Source organism: Lynx rufus, unplaced genomic scaffold, assembly GCF_022079265.1.
Source record: "Lynx rufus isolate CCGP_SWC_20201006 ecotype Redwood Valley unplaced genomic scaffold, mLynRuf1.p SCAF_5, whole genome shotgun sequence".
Classification (NCBI taxonomy): Eukaryota; Metazoa; Chordata; class Mammalia; order Carnivora; family Felidae; genus Lynx; species Lynx rufus.
Genome location: NW_025814867.1, coordinates 47,708,703 through 47,718,532, shown reverse-complemented (window position 1 = coordinate 47,718,532; position 9,830 = coordinate 47,708,703).

Here is a 9,830-nt window from a genome sequence, read left to right as displayed (position 1 = left end):
GATCTGATCAATGTTTACTGCCTGCAATAAATTTAGAGAAAAACAGCAGATTTTCTGTCTTCAGTCCTTGAGGTGGTCAAGGCAACTTGGAAACAACTCACATCCTATTATGGATTCAGGACTTACTTATTTTTAAAGCAATGAGCCCATGAAAAGTTATTTTTATTGTATGATGGCCTGTGAGGGGTAGTTATATATCAAAACGTCATGAAACTAAAAAAAAAAATATTAACACTTACATTGACCTGGAAAAGTTACCAAAGATTGTCTAGTCCATTTCTTAAGTCAAAACACTTCAATTTATTAGTTTAATCATAGGAGGGGCATTCAAAGCATATCCTGGAAAAGAGGTGATAAAATTTGTTTATATACTAAGCAATCTTCATATATAGTACCTTAGAAATTGTTTCAACAAATGGCCCCCAAATATTGTCATGAAGCTGTCCGCATTACTAAGGAAAGTTTGCTTGTACTTTCAGATAAATAGAATTATTCCCTGTTCTTTGCCTATGTAATAGTGATTGCAGGACCAGAGTCCTTAGGAGATAAAATCAAGTTTATTGATTTTAAAAATCAGCCTGCCATATAAAAAATGTTTCATTATAATCCAGTTTAGGTAGTTCTTGCAATCATCTGCTTGTTTGTAAGACAGATTTACTGCCAAAAACTCTTTCTCTGTGCCTAACTCCAGTCACTATTTTTATAATTTGTTCTTGTTCTGTTTCCAGTGAAAAGAGAGGTTAGCAAGTTATTCTTCCTCACATATAACTCAGTGTGAATAAGCCTCCTTTTATTTTTTAAAGGAAAGGAACACTCCCTAGCTGCTGATTTATTTTTTCTATTGTGCATCCATGGAGGGAAATAGATTTTTTAAAGTGTAAGTAAATTCTTTTGTATTTATTGAAAACCCCTATCCAATTTAGCTTGTTGAGAAGAATATACACAAAAGACCATGAAGTCTTCTTGGTCCTAAGAAAATAAATCTATATCTTGTTATGAAGTATTTAGTCCTTGTTGCTTATGTTCCCGAAGTAATAAAAATCTTTGTAAATAGTAGCTTCTAACCCGAATGTGCATTTTTGCTACCTGTTATTCCGATAAAGACATTTATCATAATTAAAGACTGAAATCTAGTGGGGTTTCTTTATCAAAATGAATTAACTTTACAAAAACATCCTTAAGGAATTTGTAGGGACTCCTGAATTACATTAATAGATCATTTTTCCTTTAACATTTGGCATGGAACTTTTATATTAGCCTTCCCCATTTCTACCTTGTGGACCAAGTTGTGCAGACCCAAAAGACCCATAATCCTTGGTTGCTCTTCTTCCCTCAGGCCTCCTCTCAGAATCCACAAGCTAGGCTGTCTCCTCTTACCGCCAAAGTAGATCCCAAGTCTGATCACTTCTCACTGCCATCACCATTACCATGTTGGACCATGCCAACATCCTCTCTGGGCTTTCCTACTCTCCAGTCTCCACTCAGCACTCAAAGGGCTTTTCAAAAAATGTAAGTCAGATCTTGCCTTTTCCTCTGCTTAAGCCTGGCCAATGGCTTCCTATCAAGCTTAGAACAAACTCTGATTTCTTAGCCATGGCCATGGTGTCCTGTCCCTGCCTACCTCCCCAGCTTCACCTTTTGCCACACCCCTGTGTGCACAGTTAAGCTCAGCCACAGTGGTTTCTTCTTATTCTTCACACACCTAAAGATTATGGGTCTCTGGGCCTTTTCCCCTGCTCTCTTTTCTACCAGGAAGGCTCTTTCCTTTCAACTTCTTATTGTTATACCTCATAATTCAGGTCTCTGCACAAATATTACCTCCTCAGAGAGGATGTTCCTGAATACCTTCTCTACCTTTCTCACTTACCATGCTTAACTGTTTGCACTTATTACTATAGAAACTACCTTTTCTTTTTCCTTGTCTGCTTCCAAGGAAGTCTCATGAGCACATGGATTTCATATACTTCACTGCTATGTCCTCCAAATCTGTCTATTACATAGTAAGCATTCAGTAAGTATTTGTTGATTGAATAAACAAATGGGAAGAACTCTTTCAAACATGAGTTCCACTTTGAAAATCCCACTCACTGGTAGTGTTTAGTATGTCTTCCTTATTTACCTTATGTATCTTAGAAACAAACACATAAAATGCACTGATTTTCCTTAAAACACTACTTTAAGATTGCTAAAACAGAAATAATAGGGTTCAGAAAATCCTACCTAACCTGTAGTGTGAAACAAAGTAACGTAAAATCATAAAACAGTCACAAAATTTCTCATGTTAATAGGTTAATTTCCATTGTTCAGATAAGTCTTAATCTCAAAATTACTCACTTGAAGTTAGTGTTTAAAAACATCTCCTCCCTTTGACAGTGGCTTGAAGGCCATTGCTCTCTTTGGCAGTTTAAATTCAATAATTATGTCATTTGTCATTACCAAGAGTGTTCTGAACTAAATATTCTATTAGTAATATGCCAATCTAAAAATTGATGAATGTTAGTCACAAATAATTCTCATGTCATTTTCTCTTTAATATACTCAACAGGGACCATCTGTAAATCCTAGAGGATGTCTCAGATAAGGCCCCAGATGTAGTATATTCTCCCCTAATGTCAAAATAGGTGATAGAAATTCTAGGCAGTTTGAATCTTATTTTTCCTTTATCTAAATCCATCAGCCTATTATTGTGAACTTAAGGCACTTTATTAAAAGTTTTTATTAAAAGCACTTTATTGAGTTTTCCAACACAATCATTATTGTAAACTTAATATACAGAAAATGATTGGAGGTGACAGTAAGTAAGGTAAGTATAATCTTACAGACTCAAAGCTCTGGTTTATTAAGAATTTAAATTGTGATAATAACAATGACAATAAATGAAAGTAATAATAGGTTTAGTTCTTGGGAATAATTAGGAAGAGAAAATACTGCCTGTAGTGGTTACTCTAGTACTTCTGGGTCCCTTAGTTATATTTTTCACCCCCTAATAACTTAATGACCTAACCTGAAGTATTTTCTACCTGTAATGGTTACTCTAGTACTTCTGGGTCCCTTAGTTATATTTTTCACCCCCTAATAACTTAATGACCTAACCTGAAGTGTTTTCTTTTCACCAGTGCATCTGGCTTGCTACTATAAATCAGTATCTCCTCAAGTGTATTCTATAGAACACTAATCTTAGAATGTTAAAAGGTACTTTGCAGGGTGCCTGGGTGCTCAGGCACCTGCTCGGTTAAACGTCCAACATTGGCTCAGGTCATGATCTCCTGATTTGTGAGCTTGAGTCCTACCTCAGGCTCTGTGTTGACAGCTCAGGGCCTGGAGCCTGCTTCAAATTCTGTGTCTCCCTCTCTCTCTGTCTCTCCCCTGCTCAGGCTTGCTTGCTCTCTCTCTCTCTCTCTCTCTCTCTCTCAAAAATAAACATTAAAAATGTTTTTTTTAAAAAAGATACTTTGCAGATGATGATGATGACGGTAATAATGAGGTTCTTTGGTCAATGTGTTTAAGAAAGATTGAGCTAATCAAAATGTAGTATCTTTGTGTCAGGACTTCTCAGAGCCTTGAATATGCTAAAATGAATTTTAAATTTCCAAAAGAAATTAAATATCAGTTTCCTAAATCATCTGACCCCTGAACCATTATTTTAAGGAATATCTTTTGGGTGTATATTGTGGAAAATTCTTCTGTAATTCATCATCAACAAACATTTGACACATTGTCGTGACCCTTCTCTGATAGTAAGACATATAGAACTTTCCTTTTTTCTTTTAAGCTGTATGGAGTTTTTATTCATTAATTTATTCATTTAACAAATTCTTACTGAGTGCATTTCTGTGCTAAGGGTATTCTCTAGATATAATAATAATGAATATGGGGTGCCTGGGTGGGTCAGAAATTTAGGCATCCGACTCTTGATTTCAGCTCAGGTCATGATCTCATGGTTGATGGGACTGAGCCCTGCATTGGGTTCTGCACTGACAGTCCAGAGTCTGCTTGGGATTCTCTCTTCCCTTTTCTCTGCCCCTCTCCTGCTTACATTCTCTCTGTCTCTCTCTCAAAATAAATAAATGAACATTAAAAAAATAATAATGTAATACAAAGAGAAATACAGACAGTGGGAGATTCTGTTTACACATTTTGGGTGAAACATAGGTTTGCAAATAGAGATTATGAGTGGGAAACTCACATCAGTTTATAAATTTAATTTTTTAAATTTTGGTTTCAAGTTTCTATTTAAATTATAGTTAGTTTAACATTTGGTGTATGATTTCAGAAGTAGAATTTAGTAATTCATCACTTACATATGACACCAAGTGCTTATCACAATCATAGAGTTTTCCCATTGATGTAGTGGCCATCAATGGTGGTGATCATAAGTGGTCTCTTCTCCTTTTTGCTTGATCCCTGAAATTCCAATACTTAATGTTTATTATTAACTATTAAAAATTGTTCATTGTCCAACAACAACTCATCTCTGTAGTCTTATGACCTTTTCAGAGAGAAATCCAGTGGCTTTTTTACTCCTTATCTCATGTAATGATGTTATTGATCACTCACTAATACTTAAAATTCTTGAATTCTTTGGTTTCTTCTACCTCTTTGACTCTCTCTCTCTCTCCGCAGTTTTCTGTATGATTCCACTTTCTCTGTTTACTCTTATGTTGTGCCCATTTTTTTGCTAGCTTTCTTTTCTCTTTACATTCTCTTGTTATTGTATCCCATCCATATTTATTGTTTCAAATGCCATTATAGGCTGATGACTCACAAAGCTACATCTCAAAGATCTTCTTTCTCATCGGTTGACAGTGTGAGGCTGTGGGAAAAACATTTAGCTTGGAGATGGGTTTCTTGAGTTTGGGTTGCATGGCTGCCTAATAACTTATATAACTCTGAGTAGGTCAGTTCACAGTTCTGGACTTCAGATCCCTCATGTATAAAATATTAGATAATCCTATACTTCTTTGTTGCCTTCTTTCACTGACTATATTATCTCCCTTCATTCTTGGAAGATTTTGGGTCCTAGCTCAATAGCACTCTGTCCAATGGTATCTGTTAGTGCTTTACTTTGTTTGTATTACCTTCCCAACGTCTTTAACATGTAATTCTCAGAATTCCTCTGCTCCAGTAGTCATGTCCTCTATAATACCTCAGCCACTTGTTCCCATTGTTGAATTGTAGACCTTGTCACTACAAATAAAGCAATCCCTCAAAAATCCTAATTCCTAGCACCCATTCAAGCATTTTACTCCCTCAGTCCTTCAACTGTACTGGGATCTACAATGCATTGATCCAAATATTTTTCCTCTGGCATTCTTCCCTCCTAAAATTATTTACTCCTCGCCTGAAAAGATTAAATTCTATGGGCAAGCCTTGTGGTACGATCTTGCATACACCCTGAATTATCTTACCTTTGTCTTCTTTGTATTCATGTGGTAAAACTCCTACTCTGGTTACATTCAGTTACATTCTTTGCCTGACTCATAACTCCTTTGATGCAGTTAACAAGCCCAGAAGAAAACATACAACTATCTAATATATTAATCATTGATCTTCTCTTATTGGAATGGAAGTTCCATGTGCAGAGGATTTTTTTGTTGTTGTTTGGCTCACTAATATATCCATAGGATCTAGCAAAGTGCTTTGCATACAGTAATTACTTAATAAATATTTGTTGAATATATAAATAAAACGTGCTCATAATTCATGCAATATTTCATTGACTCAACCTGTGAATATGTAATTCATTTTTTCCACTGTAAAAAGCCCATATGATTTGGGAAAGGCATGTTTAACTCAGAAGGACAAATTAGTAAATTCTTTGTGGTTATCTTCAAGGTAGCCATAAGCATATTTGTAATTATTGAATCCAAAGTTAATATTTTCACTTTGACTATGGAGCTTTTATATCAAATATGTGATGATTTGCAGAAACTGTGGCATTTTTCTGCCTCAAAGCTTTAAAATAATTTTATCTTTAATTTATTATTGTACCAGGGTAAGTTTAGACTAGAATGTTATAATATTGGTGGTTTAATGATGAGAGAAAGCCAGCAAGACTTTGGTATCCATAGCAACATGGAATTCTTCTTTCCATCTTTCAAGTGACCAAAGGTGATATTGTTTCTTTACATTATCATATCAGAGTGTTGTCACGGAAGTAAAGAACATGTTCTAACATTCAAGTAAGGTGAGGTATTAAGGACAGAAGTAGGTACAACTACCATTGGACTCCCCACAGGATTCTTCCCCTCCCCCAAATGAAGGAATTTATATTTCTATTAGAAGAAAAGGGGTTATAAACAAGACTTAAAATATTACTTGTCAATTAAAACTTTCAACTAGTTTGGGTAGAAAATAACTATGGTATGAAATCTTAACCATTAAAATGATGTCATAAAACCTTAGGGTAGTAGAAGGAGTATCAGTGAGATCCATACAAGTCCTAAGAAGTTCAGCCCATTGAAATAAGACCAAAGTTCTTTAGGCAGCAGAATTTACAAGAGATAGAATGAGAAAGAGAGAACGATAGAGATAGAGACATAAAGACAATATGGCAAAAGTTAATATGAGAATGAAAGATTTTAAAAGAGGGAAGTTATATTATTTTCACTGTTTCATGTACATTTGAAATATTTCATAATTAAAATAACTTTAAGGTTAAAAGAGAAATAATAAGATAGATTTAAAGAAACAGAAAATTGTAGGATTAAAGGGCCTGAAAGCTAAGTTACTCTTGAAACTGTCTTTGTTCTATATGACTTGTTAGTTATGTTAGTTAATAGATGATTGGGGAAAAGTTTATCACATAATGTATAAAACTAGTTTTATCTATTTTTAAAGAATTGACCAAACCGGGGCACCTGGGTGGTTCAGTCAGTTAAGCATGTGACTTTGGCTCAGGTCATGATCTTGCGGTTCTTGTGTTCAAGCCCCGTGTCGGGCTCTGTGCTGACAGCTCAGAGTCTGGAACCTGCTTCCAATTCTGTATTTCCCTCTCTCTCCGCCTCTCCCCCGTTTGTACTCCATCTCTCTTTCTCAAAAAATAAATAAACATTAAAAAAAATAAATTAAAAAAAAAAGAATTGATCAAACCAATTCTTCCATGCGATGAGATGCCAAATACTTATGGACACCTGTCTCTTATTTTCTAAGAACCAGTAGTAGATTAATATGTTTAGGTCCATGATAGACTCACCAAACTTGCAGTTTCCGTTTCCCCTTTTATTCTGCCAAAACGATGATTAGAAGAGCAACATCAGCACATATCATGCCAAGTACACATCATATTTAATTTAATTAGTCCTCACATCACCCTTATGAAGTAGATACTCTTTAGTATCCTATTTTTACAGATCAGGAAACTGACTTACAGAGAGATAAGAAACCTGCCCAGGATCATAGTGGTGTTCTTAAACATTAGTCCATACTGCCTCTTGATCATGGCTCTGGGAAGTTAAGGAGCTTTTATTAATCATACACTATAATTTATTCATACCATAAATGGTTATTCTATTTCAATCTCCTAGGTTCTAGGGATTTTAGTGAATGAGGAAAGTTCCATCCCTAATCCCAGGAAGAGAGAATTAAATAAACAGTAACAACATGAGATAAGAATGATGGTGCTGAAGCCGTTAGTAATAGCGAGAGCAGCTGAAACTTTGTAAGGAAAATGCGACTTCTTGCCAAAGAATTCATACAAATTAGAAAAGGCAACCAGAGCATCGTTCCATGCAGGTGGCAGTGAGCTCTGAATGAGTGAAGCAAGTGGCCAAAGGGTGATTATGCACCAAGCTACACCCAAAGAAAATTCACCAAGTTTACAAGGTCAGCTAAGAGCATGCCACTTTTCCAGGGTCCCTGCTAGAAGACAGGGAGTTGGGTTCGGATTTCTTATTGCAGGAGACACAGAGACACGCTGCCCAGAATTCCCTCCCTGGAAGGACTTGCTGCCCAACTGTGTGAGGTCAGCAACAGACTCCAGATGTTAACTCCAGGTTTGCCCCAGCTGTAAAGGATGACCTTCCCTAAATCCCCTCCTTCCTAGGGTAACCTACCAGTTAATGTCACGATAAAGGAGTTCAGATAGTTATCTCAAGATAAAAAAAATACGTGTGATTTTTATTTTATATTAAAAGCATGTTCACTTATGTAAGTTCCTTCACATCCTGGGTTTTGATTCAGGCAAATTATTTGGATAAGGTTACATGATGTAGTGTCCATAAAAAAGTATCCAAAGAGCAAGTGTAGGTGAAATACTTCAAAGTCTGATGTTCAATGATTATTTTGACATTTTTATAAAGAAAAAAAAATCTCAATGTTGAGATTTTGTTTCTTTGCTTGCAAAATTGGAATTGGTTTGTGAACGTTCACGTACAATTTACCTGAACACAAATCCCCAAGGCTCCCACTGAAAACAATTCAGATTTGTTTGTCGCACTTATCTTTTCTTCCACCCTGTTTACAAGATCAAGGCCGTCTGCTTCCTTTGTGCCTCATTTTCAATAGCTTTCTTCAACCCATCTTACCCTCATTCTAAATTGTTCCCCTTGAATTCACTTTTATGAAACCAGCATTATATCTATCTAAACTTACCACAGAATGGAAAAAAATGAAAGAAGACAGAAAATAAATGAATAGAAAACCAGGAAATTGCTCCCCAAAGAACAAGTAAAAGAGACTAGTAAAAAGTAAAAAGCGGATAGATGTTAAACATAGCTAGTTCTTTTTGGAGCAGTTCAAGAATAAATCAAAACTCAAAAAAAAATCTTCAGGATATATTATAATTTACAACAATTAGTTTCTGAATGCAAAAAAAAAAGCAATCACTTATGTTTACAGCCAGACTTCTGGTTTCAATACATTTGGATTTTTCCCATTTGCCTCTCAGAAATCACCTAAAACCCACAAGGAGAACAAGAAACAAAAGCAAACTCCATGCTTGATGATTCTGGAAAATAAATAAACTACAAATCAGGACATAAGGAAAAGGGCTACCAAAATCAGTGAAGGTCCAACAGGCGAGCGTGTAGGAAAATGTGAAAGGAATATTCCTGCAGCTACACATTCTCAGAAAATGATGACAGGGTACTCTTCGAGGAAGGAAGGAAAGGAAAAGAAAAGAGAGCAGAGGGGAGGAGAGAGGGGAGGAGAGGAAGTAAAAACATTTCAAAACAAGCAACCTCCTGATCATGACATTAGGAAAAAGGTGAGAACTTGGCTGTGGTGGGAGCTTGTCTACCCTCAGTGTGGCTCTGAGGAGTGGAGGAGGCAGGGCTGAGGGATAAGTCACCTAGCATCAGATGTACAGGAAAGACGTCATCAGTGAGGCAAGGGTAGTAGAGGTCCTCTGCCTTATCATTAGCCCTGTAATGCTAATCCTGGTAGGTCTTTGGGGAAAAAAATGTTAAAAGAATTCACATGTGCCAATCTTGAGAGATAACAGAAAATTTCTGTTGCCATAAAATAATGGCCTGGCCCCTCCCTTACATGAACTTCTAGCAAATAAATGATCTAGAGAGAATGTACCTAATTTAAAGATTAATAAAAATTAAAAGGAACCAACACAGACATTACACAGGATAAAGTTTAAAAAAAAGCGTGTGTGTATGTGGGGTAATGGGAATAACGAAAATAGAGAGTAAGTAAACTAGAAAGATAGTTGCCTGGAAACAAAATAAAATACAATCAAACTCATTGGTGCATTTTTTTTTAATTAAGAGTAGTAAATGATGTATCAGAGTTTAGGATGGTGAGATAAAAAAATGAGATGAAACATAATAAGCTAGCAGGGCTTAAAAAAAGAAAACATAAAATATTAGAGAAATGAAGGC